Here is a 15,337-nt window from a genome sequence, read left to right as displayed (position 1 = left end):
TTCCCAGGTCCCTCAGTAGGTGAAGCCTCTCTGTGAGGGGTTCACATGCTATAGAGTTGCCAAGTTGCTCCTTTCTGCAACTTTCCTGGGCTTGGATCACTGACAGTTCTTCTGGAATAACCACACAACCTTTTAGAAGCAAATGTAGCTTGTATTAGCAAATCTATTTAGCCCAGGACCCTTTTATGTGCTTCATAAGTCTTTAATATTTTGTTAACTGTTAGGTACCTTCTTGCACTGAAAATACACCAATAGTATCTGCACCTTCTTAATTCACGTCTTGATAAGGTTTTGCAAGGAATTACTCAAATGTTATGAGTTTCAGGGCCATTTTTTATTTTGAGCACAAAATGTTAGGAACTCATCTCCCAGACTTTTCAATACAAAGAGGCTGATTGGTTTTTTATTTGAGTTTTGATCTGTATTTTGAAAGCTTCTCCTCAATAAATTAAAGGGAAGAAATATCCTCTGTCAAAGTCTTGAAAACCGTGAAGTAGCTTGGCTGGCCAAGACTTAGCTGAGAGATGGATTCTTGCTGAAGTTAGTGAGGGTAACCAGGGCTGCTGCACTGCTGTGGTGATTTCTTGTCTAAACAGAAGATGCTGCTGCAATATGTCAAAATGGGCCTGTGTATGTGCTAAGTTTAGCATCATTTTTTTTTTAAAGCATGATAAAATTACCTTAATCCACAACTTCTGTAAAGCAGACTTCCTAGGAATATTTAATCAGGGCTAAATAGGTACCAGTTTCTCAGCTTGCATTTTACCCTAGTTCTGTCTGTGAGAGCTTCCCTCTATAAATTAAAGCATAGTTTTCATTTCTAGGGTCCTCAGTTCCTCATTGTTACTTCTTTTTTCTTTCGCCTTAATCATCTCCCATCAAAGCCTGGAATTATTAAACAGCTGACATTGTTTCCAAGCTGGCATTTTCAGTCAGCTGTGCAATCTTGTTCTTGCACTCTCAGCTTCCTCCTCAGCTCCCAGAATGACACGTAGACCATTCTTATTTTTATTGGTTTTTGTTTAGGAAAACACAGTGGCTATGTGACAAAATCTTTGGAGCTGACTTGCCTTTTTTAATGTAACCCTAACAATAGGCAGCATCATTCTAATCTGAGCTCTTTGCACAGAGCCCTGCAGTTCCATAAGGATACACAGTGGGACATGTGCATTGTCCCTCCCCTGAACATCCTGGGGTTAATGGGATGTCCCAGCAGTGTCCCTCTGAACACCCTGGGGTGACGGGGATGTCCCAGCAGTGTCCCTCCCCTGAACACCCTGGGGTTAATGGGATGTCCCAGCATTGTCCCTCTGAACACCCTGGGGTGACGGGGATGTCCCAGCAGTGTCCCAGCTGTGCAGCTGCAGTGGAGATCTGTGAGTCCTGTACTCACAGCACCATTTAGCACTGAATTAAGTAACATTTTACAGTTTCTTCATCACTTTTTTTCTTGTGAAAATGTAAACTCTTGTGAATTTACTTTATTCTGAGATTCTCTATTCAACTTTTATCTTTCTTCTATTTTTCCTCTGGAATTTTCTGATTTATTTCTTTTTTACATCTCTTATCCTAACCATGACTGTCTGTATTCTTGTCCTTTTGTTTCCCCTCAAGAATGCTGCTTAAATATTGTGGCAATTTGTGATGTCTGTTGAGCACAAATAACACTGAATTCTTTGCAAGACTGGCTGCACTGGAGCCTTGTCCAGTACTTATGATCAAGGGGATTACATAAAAAGAATATTGTACTTTGCTTTCATTTTGTCCCCAGCCTTGAGGCGTGTCACACTTGGAAAGTGACACCAGGGAAAAGAGAGCAGCAGGTTGGCAGTTCTTGCAACTTTAAATTCTTGGGTTTGCCTTACATTTCTTTTGAAACAGATTAAAAGCAGTCCAAATAACAGACACAATAAAATCATAATCAGTTGATTTTATAAATTTTTCCCACCCTGAAAAAATTTTGAAGTATTTTTTATGTGTCACAAAATTCTTGGAATCTTATTCATAGATAGTAAAAGTTGGAAATTTTCTTGTGGCATTTATATCCCACAACCATTTTTACATATTGCAGTACTACAATTGGCAAGTTCTCAGATCCTGCAAAAAGTCTTATGCCATGCTTAAGCATTTACATTAGGGTGTGGGAGATCTGCAACAGCAAAAATATTAACTGCATGTCTTCTACTTTTGTCTAATTTTTCTTTATCCCCTTCTCTAACTCCTCCTATTGTCAAAATATGCTTTATTTCTGCATCATCTTAAATCTCTGAATGCTGAGTGTTGGGAAGAACTCCAGTCTATAAAATCAACATGTATTTGTGTTAAGCTATCACAATTCTAACTTCTGGAGTCTCTGTAATGCTCTTGTTTTGTTTGTTACAGAAGCATTTGGAAATCTATCAATGCATTTTCCCTACAGCCTACACAATGTCTTTCCAACATTGACAGCAAGGGGGGCAGACACTCCTAACAAAAGCTGGCCAGGATGGAAATGTTCAGCTCACCTGCAGCTGTAGCCCAACAGCAAAATCGAGAGACCCTTCAAGAAAAGTCCTGCCCATATTAAATATGAAAAAATACCGAAAATCTTCAAGACACGTCCTGTGCAAATCTTGGTGCATGAAGTACAATCTATACAGACAGTCCTTCAGAAAATGAAGATGTCTCAGCCAAGCCCTGTACTGCAGCAATAAATCTGGTGTACTACAGTTCATATAACTATTAAAGTTGCCATTTTCTTAAATATTTGCATTATACTGCACATCACTAATTGACAGAAATCATAACCAAGTTCTTCTTTTTCACTTTAATATTCCCTTGACAGAAGGTCTGAGTCACATACTAAGGTACCCAAGCTCTTTTCCACAAAGTACTATTGGTATTGAAATGAGACTTGGGGCTTTGGTCAGCCCCACCAGCTCCTTAGGGATCTCTGACATATTTCAGAGGCTTCAATAACTCTTGTGTTATTACCCAACCCAAAGAGGAATTTCAGCTGGGGTCCAGCAGGAATGTCTGACTTTCCTGGGCCATTCCCACCTTCAGCACCTGCAGGGGCACACACAGAGTGCCTGCAGGAGGGACACGAGCCTCACATCTGCAGTGGCCCTGAAAAAGCCAGCTAAGGCCATCCCCCGTTCTATATTTAAAACTGTTTGTTTAATTGGTGGAGTGCACCAAGAATAAATAATGAGCTAATTCTGAAGATCATTCCCAGAACAGCCAGCTCGGATTTTTTTTCTGCAAGTCAGAACTCTTGCCTCTCCTTTGTTTGGGTTTTCTGGATTTTGGTGTTTGTAGTGGTTTCATTATCTGAAGGTGAACAGCTTTATCTAAATGCAATTGTAGGAACAGTACAATATTTCAATCATGAAGCATTCTGCACATGAATGATGTTTTGCAGTGTTTTTTTAACCTGAATAAAAAAATAGTTAAAAGTTCAAATTCTAAAAACTGGATCAAAGATTCTAACCAGATTGGAGATGAAGTTTCTTCCATTAACAAAAAAATAAAAAAAACCAACAAACTAAAACCAACCCAACAACAACAACAAAAACCCAGCAAACCAAAACAAAAGTCAGTTAAGGAATATTGCCACCAGAGTTTTTCCAATGTATTGTACAGACCTTCTTTATCTTCCTTGATAACAGTTAAAAACAAGGAACTTAACTCAAATTTTATCTCAGAAAAGAATTTTAAAAGACTTAAACAGATGCAGAAATTCCTTTTTCAAATTTTTCATTAATGTTTTAGCTGTAATGGGTTATAAAGGTTTGATAATAATTTTTTTAAAATAACCTTCTCTTGTATTTTGCTTTGTTCTAATGCACCAGCAGCATCCACAGGTCTCTGTGTCTCAGTGAGAGCACAGGCAGGGAGATGAGGTACAAAGTAACATACAGAGGTCAGAGTGCAGTGAAATGACTGTCCAGTACAGAATAGGCTTGCTCATGGCCTTGATGATTAATAATATTGATACAGCAATTAATGACTGTGGACTTAAGTGGGTCTCATTTAACTTGACTTACTGTGGTTGAAAGAATACGAGCTTTAGTCAAATACCAACCAGGCACTGTGAGAAGAATACTGTGTCTCTTTTCTAGGTTATAAAATAAAGAACTTAATTCTGTCATGCACTTGGTGTTGTATTCATTTTATCTCACAAATAGGGAGCCAAAAAAACTAAAGGCAAAGGGTTATGCCCAAGCTGATAAAGCAAGTCCATGATGAAGTGTGAAATTGAAACTCACCACTGACTCATAGGTCAATTGAACCTTAAAACCTTAAAATCTCATTTCCATATGCATTTTTAGCTCTCATATGATGTTGTTTATTACCAGCTGCAGATGAAATCTTTATTTCTGTAGGAGTGTAGTGATACTCTGAGCAGCTTACACTGAAGTTTCTCTTGATTCCTAGCACTGATGCACCAATTCATTCTGTCACATGCAAAAACATTCTGCCCCCTCCAGTGTAGCTTTGGGACACCTATTCCATGGCATGAGCTCACCAAAAACCTGTCCAGAAGGCAGCTGAATCTTACCCTCTGGGCTGTGCCTAACTACCCTGGGAGACAGGAAAGCTGGGGATTCAGTGCTAGCATGGAGTCAAGAATCAAGAAGTTACTGTTTGCTGCTAGAGATTTTCAGTTCAAATCCTTTTTCTAAGAGTGGGTTTTAAATACTCAAGAACACTGAGAAATTCAAGCTGGCAGGCAGGACCCAGTTCAGACCTGGAAAATCTGGATTTCTGAGCAATTGTAATTAGCTTGACCCTTATTTTTAGGGTCACACTGCTTAAATTGGCAGATATCAAAATAGGCTGAGGGCCAAATCAGTTATGATCTGGTTTTATTTATCCAAAAGTCTCATACGGACCTAATTTGCTATTTTGTGTTAAGAAATAATGAGTAAGTAGAAAGGATTACGAACACATGTTTGGCATAGAGAGGAAGAGAGAATGCAGCCATAACTTCAATTTGGGAATGTCTTACTTCATCATAAGCTTAAGTTTCAAAGCTGACACAGGGATTTTGGTACATAATGCCTCATTTTCAACTAATTGCATCTTAACTGAACACTCAAACCTTCAATTTGGAAGCTCAAATTAGCAGCTATATGGCGGTAGTTTTTTCCCAGGTTGTGTGTAGATGCCAACTAGAGGATATAGGCATATGATCAAGTCTTTAAATGTGGTTTTATAAAGTAATAAGTATAATCAATATATGGTGACAGTTTTTACAAAATAAAACTTCTAGTCTGCTGTCTTATCCCTAGTCAATATCTTGAATAATTTACCCTGAAGTTTTCTCAGCACTCTGTAGAGAAAACCAGTACCATTCCTGGAAAGTGCCTTGCTATTCAGCTAATTGAAAAAAAAAAAAAAACAAAACAAAACAAAAAAACACCACAACAGAACAACAAAAAATGTAACTGTTCTAGGTAATTCCCATGCTACGTTGTGTCCAAACTGCATTTGAAAAGTTGAAGTTCCCCCAGGGAAAAGTAAAACCATCCCTGGTGGCATATACCTGTTAAATATGAATGCAAATCACTGCTTCCTTAACTATTTATGCAAATGAATCCTTCAGTTGGGTATGAGATGTTTATCCTTTAAGCCTACCAAGTTGATTAATGACTTGGTCAACATAAGCCTTGGTTCACAGGGAAGGCATCTGCAGATAAATAAATCAAACACTACTTGCCAATTTATAATATTGTATTTATACTTCTACCCTGAGCATGCAGAATGATGACAGTGGCACATGAATCAAATGGGTTCTTTACAGCTTCCCAAATGCCACAATCTGCCAATTTCATTAGCAATGCCATAAAATAATTTTTTCAATCTGGGCAATTTATAAGGAAATCAAACTTAGAAAAGAAAAGCCACCCCATGCTCTTTGAAAGTATGAAAAAGACATATGAAGTCAAAGCACTGGAGAACGAGGTGTGAGAAGCTGCAGAGGAGGAGATGCACCAAGGGCTGGTGGTGAGTGGCAAACAGAGACAGATGTGTGTGCTCAGTGAGGCATCCACAGACACTCCTCGGTCTGACACTCCTCCCTCCCTCCCTCCCTCCCTCCCTGGGGATCGGCAGCGATTGCCCAGCAGCCGCTCGGGGCTGCAGAGACTGGAGCAGCCCGAGCCAGAGCTCTGCACCCCCAGTGTCACCGTGAGAACGCGGGATGGCAAAGCCGGCTCACACGGCTGAGCCTTCTCACAGCCCTCATCCAAGGAACAAGCACAACAGGGCATGAAAAGGATGGGACTCAAAAGGCAGAATGAACATGCAGAATTAATTTTCAGGGACTGCAAGACAATGTGATCACCTTCAGATTTTCCCCATCTGTTGCTAAGCAGCATTCTTAAGTCACAAGCTTTGCCTTACAAAATGAACAGCAGTCTCCTCGCATTTTGCTGGTTTTCCATTTTACACAGTTCTTTTGCCAAACTCGCATTTTAACTATATTTCAAAATGCTTTAAAATACAGATAAGCACTAATCTAGCTGCAATCTTTGGGAAAAGGTTTCAGTTACTACCTGGGACTAGCAGTCCCCAAAAAGGAGTTAGAAAAGCCTCCATCTCACACATACCAAAGGAATTGCTTTCTGCCTCTCATCCCTGAGCTTCACATGAGAAATTGAACTTGCATCATGGAAAAGGCAAGAGTATCACACATTTGGGGTTGTATATTCACTATCAGCCTCAATCTGTATAAACAAAATCTTAGAATTTTCCTGTGGTGGTAGTAAATTAATTGTATTTATTCATTTGATCTGTGCTAAGGACGTTGTTCCAATGATCAAACACCCATTCAATGCTCTGGGCATTCTGACAAAAATTAAAATTAAATCAAGGAGCTCTCTCTGTTAGAAATTCTCTCTCATTTAATTAGAAGTAAAGGGCTGGCTGCCAGTGTTCCCAAAATAATACCAAACATGCCCACTGCAAACACCCTCTCCACAAATTATTCACAGCAGAAATTTCAGAAATCCTCATTCTTGAAGACCAAGAGAAGTAAGTGACAAAGAGTTCAGGATCTTTCAGCAACTGTGGGGAATTAATTCCTCACACTTAGATCCCATATGTCTGCAGTTTAACCACTCTATACTGTTAGCTCAGTTACACAAGATGAGCAATCATTTTAAAGTGCAAAATGACCAGCAGCTCCATTTTCAAGATTCATGAAATGAACAAACCACAAAGCTGAATAACAGAGGTGATCCTGTGGAGTATGCTCAGCTCTCTAGAGCATGTACCCTCAGCTCTCCAGAAAAGCATTTCCCAAAGGGATAGCCCAGAAGTTTCCCAAGTCTCCTTGGCTGACTGCAGCAGCCTTTAGAGCCCCACAGCCAACAAATGCTTCTCACACAGCCCCTGGCCCAAACCCACACACTGGTCTGTGACTCTGTATCCTTCCAGATGCCTCAGCACTGACCAAAGCACCAATTCTACCAGGTCACAGCCCTAGTTCCAAACCCCAAACTTGAAGTAGCTGCGCTGTTCTGCCACTGATTAAGCCATCACTGTTTTGGCAATGAATATTGCTTACTGAAGAAGATTTTTGTTTCACATAAATTCAGAAATAAACAGAATAGCTTTAATGTCCTGGGCATTTATATTCACCTACTGCCCAGGAGTGGCTGGGGATCTCTACTTTACAGCTACACAAGGATATGTCCAAAGCCAAATTTGTTCCACTAGCTCCAGCTGACAGAGCATTCCACACTCTTTTTGGTATATCTGTAGGAAAGAGATACAGATAGTGGGTTTGGGTATTTGTTTTTCCTTTTTTTCCTTTCATCTCTTTTTGTCTCTACCAGGTGTTAAGTAAAAGGACAGGAGCAGGTAACAAAACCTGCAGCCTAGGGGTAGGTAGGTAGGTAGGCAGGCAGACTCCTGTTGCCAACTCAATCTCCTCCCTGCAAGCCTCCAATTTCTGCAAAACTGCAGCGCTGTGGCTGAGCCACGAAAGAACAGCAGTCTCTGGCATGGGTCCTGTTGCTTAAAGGAGCAGGCAAATGAGGAGAAAAGAGGCATGAGGAGGCTGCAGAGATGGAATACACACATATTCAAAGGGGAGGTTGCAGCTACACGAGAGGAAAAACAGGCAGAAAGGTCTGATGCAGGCAAAATGGACTGATAGAGGATACAGGCACCCCATAGGGGAAAATAACGACAACAACAATAACAAAGAAGTTATTAGGAAAATTAGAGGAAAGAAACTAATGGAAAGACCAAATAAAAATGAAAAACTAGAACTTAAATGCCATTAATAAATATGCATTTCTTGTGAGAGACTATTAAAGCTTCAGTGCAAGACTGATTTTACAATTAGAATGAATAACCACCGTTTGGCAGTGTTACAACCGAATGTAATAACAGCCAGTGGTGATCAGCTATATCATTTTCTCAGATGTAACCTGAAGTGTAATGCTGTTTTCTTTCATGAGGAGCCACTGATGACCTGCAGTGAGCTCCATTCAGCAGGGTCAGCAGGACCATAGTTGGCAATGGAAACCAAACTGCAGGAAAGCTGCTCTCAGCCATCGAGTCCCTTCTGTAGAATCACTGGGTTCAGATGTTGGCAAGTTTCTCCAGGGAATACCAAAAACATTATAGCAGAGATAAGGTCAGCCTGATGTTTCTGTAACATGGCTGTTTCAATATCATAATGATTTACAATGCTTATTTAACTGACTAATTTAACTTGTAAGCTGGTGAGAGGTTTTCATATTTTTTGCTTTTGTTTTTGGCTATGATATTGATAAATGCTGCCTTTTCCTCTTTCATTTCCTTGTCAAATAAGAACTGGTTCTGTGGTTTACACTGAAAGTCCATTTAGTCCAGCATGTCCCCTTGAAGAGCAGCCACAACAGGATACTTCACAAAGACATTCCTGTCCTTTGATTTCTGTTGAGCTCAAGGAGTTGTTCCCCTGTGCAGAACCACCCCTTGTTAGCTGTGCTGCCATTTTGTAACTGGAGTGCTAAAAGCCTATACAAATGCAAATAACGCTGTATCAACAACTCATCCACTTCCCCCTCACTTACAGCCTTTGGAGAAAGCTCTGTGGAGAAAGTAGTTATTTCTTCCTCACATAACATGTTTTGTCAATCTTTTGATCTCAGGCTATTAAGGAATATATTGAAACATAATAATAACAAATTATATGACTCCAGGAGAAGCTGTAGTAGTTCTTGCCCTACTTTCAAAGTAACTTGCTCAACTGCAAGCCAACTGCACTACTATTCTGTAATTTGCAAGTTAGGTGGCAAAATGCTGGTCTTTACTCAATGTATTTCATCTAGGAATTTAATGCCCTCATGGAATATGTAGTTGACACTAATACAGAATATATTATAGTATGCCTTAAATAATGAAGCCGTTATTAACAAATCTAACCACAGTGTTTACATCTCTAGAATAATCAAATTCTTTATATAAAGCCTGTACTAGATTTGAAAAGCATAGGTTATTTCTGAATAATTTCTAAAAGATATTTGCATTGTTTCATTAAACAAACAATCCTTCCCTAAAATATGCAGCTTGCAATTGCATGATTAAATACATATTCACTATAAATAACAACAAATGTTTTTATTTGTACATCAATTGGAATATTAAAATGCTGATATTGTATCATTTATCTGCTTTTCATATTCTGCATTTTCTAACAGCAGAACACTGGTTTGAAAGCGAGAGGGGGGGTCCATCCCTTCACTGCAGAGCATTGCATTGCTCTGCCAGCTTCAACCACTGTTCCAGTGCTTCTTATCCTTATCCTGCTATAAAAAAGGTGAGTACAGCATCCATTGTTATTGCTGGAGGCATATGCCAAGGGCTCTTGTTGAACTATTCTGTAAGGAGAAGGAAGCGTTGTACATGTCCATGCCCAAGACAGGAAAGGTGGTGCTCAAAATTCAAGAACAATTGTGTGCAGCTGGACAATTTCCATGGAGTGATTTTATGGAAGAAACTGTTTATAAGTAGTTAATTGCCACTTAAAATGTGTCTTTTTCATTGAGTCCTATTTCATAAAGCACAAATACCTTCAAGAAATGAGCACCATCTGTGTTTTATGTCAAACCCTTTAACACACCTTTGTCTCAGACATTTTTTTTCCAGGCTTTTCAAGTTCTAAAGTATTCTTTAGCAAGGAATACTCCATGTGTTCTGCAATATGATCCATGTCTATTTCCTTCTAATCAATGAATGGGCAATGCCCTTTAATGCAGCCATTGGAACTACCAGAATGATCTAGGCTGCATTGCAATATTAAAGAGATTTCCACCTCTTGCACAATGCTCTTGTACATTGTTGTTTTTAGTTTGCTTCTGGAATTGGATAAAATCTGATTAGCTAACCATAATCAAGTGAAATATAAGTGACATTTACACTGTTTTACAAAGCTTAACAAAAAAAAAATAACCTTCCAATCCATCTAAAACAATTTGAGCAAGCAATTCTTTCAATGTCAAAGTATCCATCAGTAGTGAAGTGTATTGGAATGGTGTCTTAAAATCATAAGGAATTATAACTGATTCTTTTTTTGTGCCTGTGGTATTGCTGCTGAACAAGTGCACTGAAAAACTCTTTTGGAGCAGGGAACCATGTTTTGCTTGGTCAGCACATAGCATAAGCTCAATGCAGTCTCTTAGCAAGCTCTTGGACATCAGCAAATTGCAAATAATAAAAAAGCTGTATTAGACCTTAGCACCAAGTGGCAGCTTAGTACTTAATTTGTGACCTAAAAAAAAATACAACTCAAAGGCAGGGTTGCACAATACTGGGCCTGATGCAGTTTGTACTTACAGAACAGGACTGGCTCGGTATTAGTAAAAGTCAATTTGTTAGATATTTGCTGTGAGCACAGTATTGCACAATATGTGCAATAAATTACTGCATGCATGCACGATCATATTCTGATCACAGAACAAATGCCTCTGTTCTCTATTGCACATTCTCAAGTGTAAATCATCAGGTTTCCAAAACTTCTTTGAAGAATTTTTTTTCCTCGTGACTGGTTTGATGTTGAATCAAGTTCAGTCACCTCAGACACTGACAGCTAAGCCTGAAGGTGAAATACACGAGGTATGAGTCCCATCTTGTTTGTGAATGTTTGCACAGCCAACATTTGAAGCCATACCCAATCCATCGGCTTCGAATTTCAAATTTGTGTGGCTGCAGCACCCCGAGAAGAGACGCTGGCACCCTCAGCCTCCGCCTGCCCCGGACAAAGCCCCGCGGTCGGGTCGGTCCGGCCCTCCCGCCAGGGCCCGGTGCCCCCAGGAAGCAGCGGAGCCGCCGCGGCCAAGGCACCGCTGTGAGGGACGGGGCGATTTGCCTGGGCCTGGGGATTGATCCCAGAGAACTTTCAAAAATACCTGCACCAGGAATAGTGTGGCCAGCAGGACCGGGGCAATGATTGTCCTGTACTCGGCACTGGTGAGGGCACACCTCGAGTGCTGCATCCAGTTCTGGACCCCTCAGTTCAGGAAGGCCCTTGAGGTGTTGGTGTGTGTCCAGAGAAAGGCAACAGTTTGGGAAGGGTCTGAAGCACAACTCCTATGAGGTGCTGATGAGGGGGCTCAGCCTGGAGAAAAATAGGCTCAGGGGGGACCTTATTGCTCTACAAGTACCTGAAAGGAGGTTGTAGGGTAGGGGTCCTTCTTCTCCAAGGCAACCAGCGACAGGACACGAGTACACAGTCTTAAACTACGCCAGTGGAGGCTTAGGTGGGACGCATGAGAAATTTTTTTCCAAAAAGGGTGATTAGACATTGGAATGGGCTGCCCAGGGAGGTGGTGGAGTCACCGTCCCTGGAGGTGTTTAAGGACAGGCTGGACGTGGCTCTTACTGCCACGGTCTGGGTGACACGGTGGTGCTCGGTCATAGGTTAGCCTCGATGATCTCAGAGTTCGTGTCCAACCTCACCGGTTCAGTAATCTCACACCGGAGGCACCCGCGACCGGCGCCCCCAGCCCGACTCTCTGAGGGCGCGAGTGCCCGGATGTGCCGCCCCGCCTCCCGCACGTGCGCGGCGCCAGCGCGCGCGGCTCCCCCGCCCCCGCCCGCGGGCCAACCGCCGGGGCGCGCGCCCGGGGAGGGCGGTCCCGGGCGCAGAGCTCGCGAGAGGAACATGGCCGCGGCGGGCCGGGGTGAGCGGGGCAGTGCGGGCGGGGGGCGCGGGCGCGCGCGGCCGAGAGCCGCCTCACCGGGTCCGCGCCGCTCGGGGCGGCCGCGCTGCCGCGCGCTGGAACCGGGCCGGGCCGGGCCGCTGGGCGAGAGCGGCACCGCCGGCAGCCATCGCCGCCCGGCCCCGCGGTGGGCTGCGCGCCGCCCCGCCCGCAGAGCCTTCCGAAGGAGGTTGCGGGGGGCGGGAGTGCTGAGAGCGGCGGCCGCCCCCTCTCTGCCGGAGGCGGGCAGGGTCCCCGTCAGGCCGCTGCCGGGCACACGGGGGGGCGGCCCCCCAGCCCCGCCGGGCCGCTCCGGGCCCCGAGCAGGTGGAGGTGCCGGTGTCCGCACCGCGCCCTGGGACGGCTCGCCCCGGCCCGGCCGTGGTGGATGTGTGCTGTGTTATTCTTTGCTAGAGAGGAACACTGGCTCCCGGGGGCGGTGCGGGGCTGCGGGCTGCAGGGCGGCGCTGCGGGCCCGGCCCGAGCCCTGCGGGCGTTGAGATGGGAGCGCCTCGCCCGGGGGAGAGCGGAGCCCTCCGTGTCCCCGATCGCGGAGCTGCAGCGGAGGTCACCGGGCTGTGAGGAGAGCCGCGACCCTTAGAGCAGGGGCTGGTAGCGAGTTCGGCTCGTTTTCTGCGGCATGCCTGGATTTAGATGGCACTTGGTCAATCCGTTTTAGCGTGGAATAGGTTGCCCAGGAAGGTGGTGGAGTCACCATCCGTACGGCGTTTAAAAGACGATGTGGCGCTGGGTGATGTGCTTTAGAGGTTTCTGTGGCAGTGCTGGTTCGGTGGTTGGACTGGGCGATATAAAAGGTCTCTTCCAAGCCTGATGATTCCATGATTCCAGAATGAGCGCTGTTAACAAGTGTATGTATCCCCAGCACCTGCATGCACAGGTCCCTTGGCTGGCACTCGCGGCAGTGACATTCTTGGGGACGCGGGCAGCCAGGTGCAGAGCTGTGCTGCCGTGCCGTGCCTTTCTGCCAGCACATACATTTGCCTTTGTTCCATTTACGTGGGTTTTGTCTTGGTGTGCAAGCAGAAAAATGCTGTTAGGCAGTCACAGTGCAGTCGAGATACCAGGACTTCTGCCTGCTGCAGGCAATTGGCTGAAATAACGACTACAGGATTTAAAGTGAAAAATCCTGTTTGTTTAGCTATAAAGTAAATATCAGGAAAATTATCTTTTTATGAATGTTTCAAAAACACCTCCATAAAGTCAAGTGTGTCAATATGTCTAAAATAGTTAAAGCTTAAACATCACTCACCTTTTAAGAAAAAAAGCCAAGATTTTACTGTCCTGTGAGTACAGCATGATCTGAAGTTCTTCTTTATGGGAAGGTGTTCACATTTCTTCCTCATGCTACATCTTTTCCTTTATGAGAAAAAATGCCCAGGTTTTGAATTAATTGAGGTTTTAAAGCTTTCAACAAAGGCACAGCTGGAATTTCATAAAATTCTTCTCTTAATGTCTCTTAATTTTATCTTGTCCCTTTCTAAAGTTTTCTGTCCTGTGTTATTGCTTAGGGCAGATGTGACTTTGTGGTCTAACTTGCATTTAAAACTTGACTAGATTGCTGCCTGGTACTGACACCAGCAAATAAAAACACCTGGAAGCTGAACATCCTTAGTACATTATTGGGAGTACGGAATATCTTTCAGGATTTGGCAGCATTTGGAGAAGTGTAGAAATCTGAACTGAATTATGCAAATGAGTTTTTAGAAGCAGTCATACAATAACATGGGAATCACCTTTATATTTACCTTTTGTTTGTCAGATTCTGTTGAATTATAAGGTAGTATCAAACAGCTTTAATATTGAGGGTTAATACATAGATATTCAAACAAATTTAGTGATTTATATGCATAAAATACTTTAAAAATATTGGATAGGGAATATGCTTAGTTGAGGTTTGAGGTTTTTTAAACAGCACTTAGATTACTGATGAAATGATTATTGGAAGGAAGAGGGAATATATTTTATCATAGGCCATTTATTTTTGTGGGCCTTTTTGGCTCTTTTTGGCATTTCCGTCTTGTAACCTCTTCCTCTTGTGTATTTTGCTTTGGTTTTTTACATGTGCAGCTTTTAACCTCTGTCACTGACATGTACAGAAACCATAACATCAGCTTCAGCCTTTAAAAGAATTAAAAGTAATCTGTTAGGATTCATTTCTGGGATCAAAAGTAAAATTGTGTGGCTGAGCAATGTCAGGGACGTTCTGATACCTGTGGGTTCAAAGCCAAAACTGGCAAACTCCATTAGTGTTACTGTATGAAACAGCATTTGATAAATGCCAGACTTTAAAATAACTGATTTTAAACTTTTCTAAATACAGTGAGCAGTAGGTTTCTATTGACTTAATCATATGTGTCTGTATATGTATATATGTACACACACAGTCTAAAGTATTCCAATAAATGAAATATTGATGTTGGAACAGGTCCATTTGACATAGCAGAAAGGCAAAATGTGGATGGGAACAGTTTCCTTTTTTTGTAAACATTCCATTGTATTGGAATCTATAGAAAACTGAAATGCATTTCTGTTGTATAATTGGCACTTGCAGGTGTGAAGACTTGAAGGAACTAGGGCTGAGTTTGTGTATTGCAGTTGAGCTAAAAGGAGCAGATGATGCACTTCTGGTACTGCAGTTCTTGCCAGAGGTAACTGGAAAGACAAATATCATCTTAGAATTTGAGCAGGAGTATGAAAGGTGCTAAAAGATGCACATAAAGTATATCAAAATCACTTTACTCTCAGGATTGTAACCTGATAACACACTCTTACATCTGAAAACTGCAGAAGCTGAGAAAGCTGAACTAGTATTCTTAAAACTGTAATTTCTCAGGTAGAACAAAATATGTAACTTTTAAAATAACAAATCCTAGAGGCATCTTTGTGATTTTTGTTTTTCCTTTTTACTTTCCAACCAACCAGGAATGTGCTGAAACAGACACTCTACAAGGGTGCTAGATATACAAGGTAAGTGCTGTATCTTAAAAAATTTAAACTTTTTAAATAAGTTTTTTTTTAATGAAGCTGTTATGCTGTTTTTTTAGTGAGCAGTGTATTCCTTTAAGTTGTGCTTAAGGTTTTATAATCCTGTTAAAATGGAAGGTTTTCCAGGAGATCTGTTCCTATACAAACAG

At 42.2% G+C, this 15,337-nt stretch overlaps 1 protein-coding gene across 4 annotated transcripts in view; it reads left to right on the top strand.

The window, feature by feature from the left end:
• Window positions 1-12,090: 12,090 nt before the first annotated feature.
• The window catches only part of MRTFB (myocardin related transcription factor B), a 66,657-nt gene continuing 63,410 nt past the window's right edge, over window positions 12,091-15,337 (top strand). For 2 of the 4 annotated variants that reach the window (XM_064725440.1, XM_064725436.1), the window contains exons 1-2: window positions 12,091-12,164; window positions 15,126-15,170. The gene's annotated coding sequence lies outside the window, so the exon portion shown is untranslated. Of the gene's footprint in view, window positions 12,165-13,020; window positions 13,052-14,831; window positions 14,852-15,125; window positions 15,171-15,337 lie in introns of those variants that run through there. The other 2 variants (XM_064725437.1, XM_064725438.1) reach the window with 2 other exon arrangements.

This window comes from Zonotrichia leucophrys, chromosome 14 (genome assembly GCF_028769735.1).
Source record: "Zonotrichia leucophrys gambelii isolate GWCS_2022_RI chromosome 14, RI_Zleu_2.0, whole genome shotgun sequence".
NCBI lineage: Eukaryota > Metazoa > Chordata > Aves > Passeriformes > Passerellidae > Zonotrichia > Zonotrichia leucophrys.
This window is presented reverse-complemented; position numbering and strand designations above follow the sequence as displayed.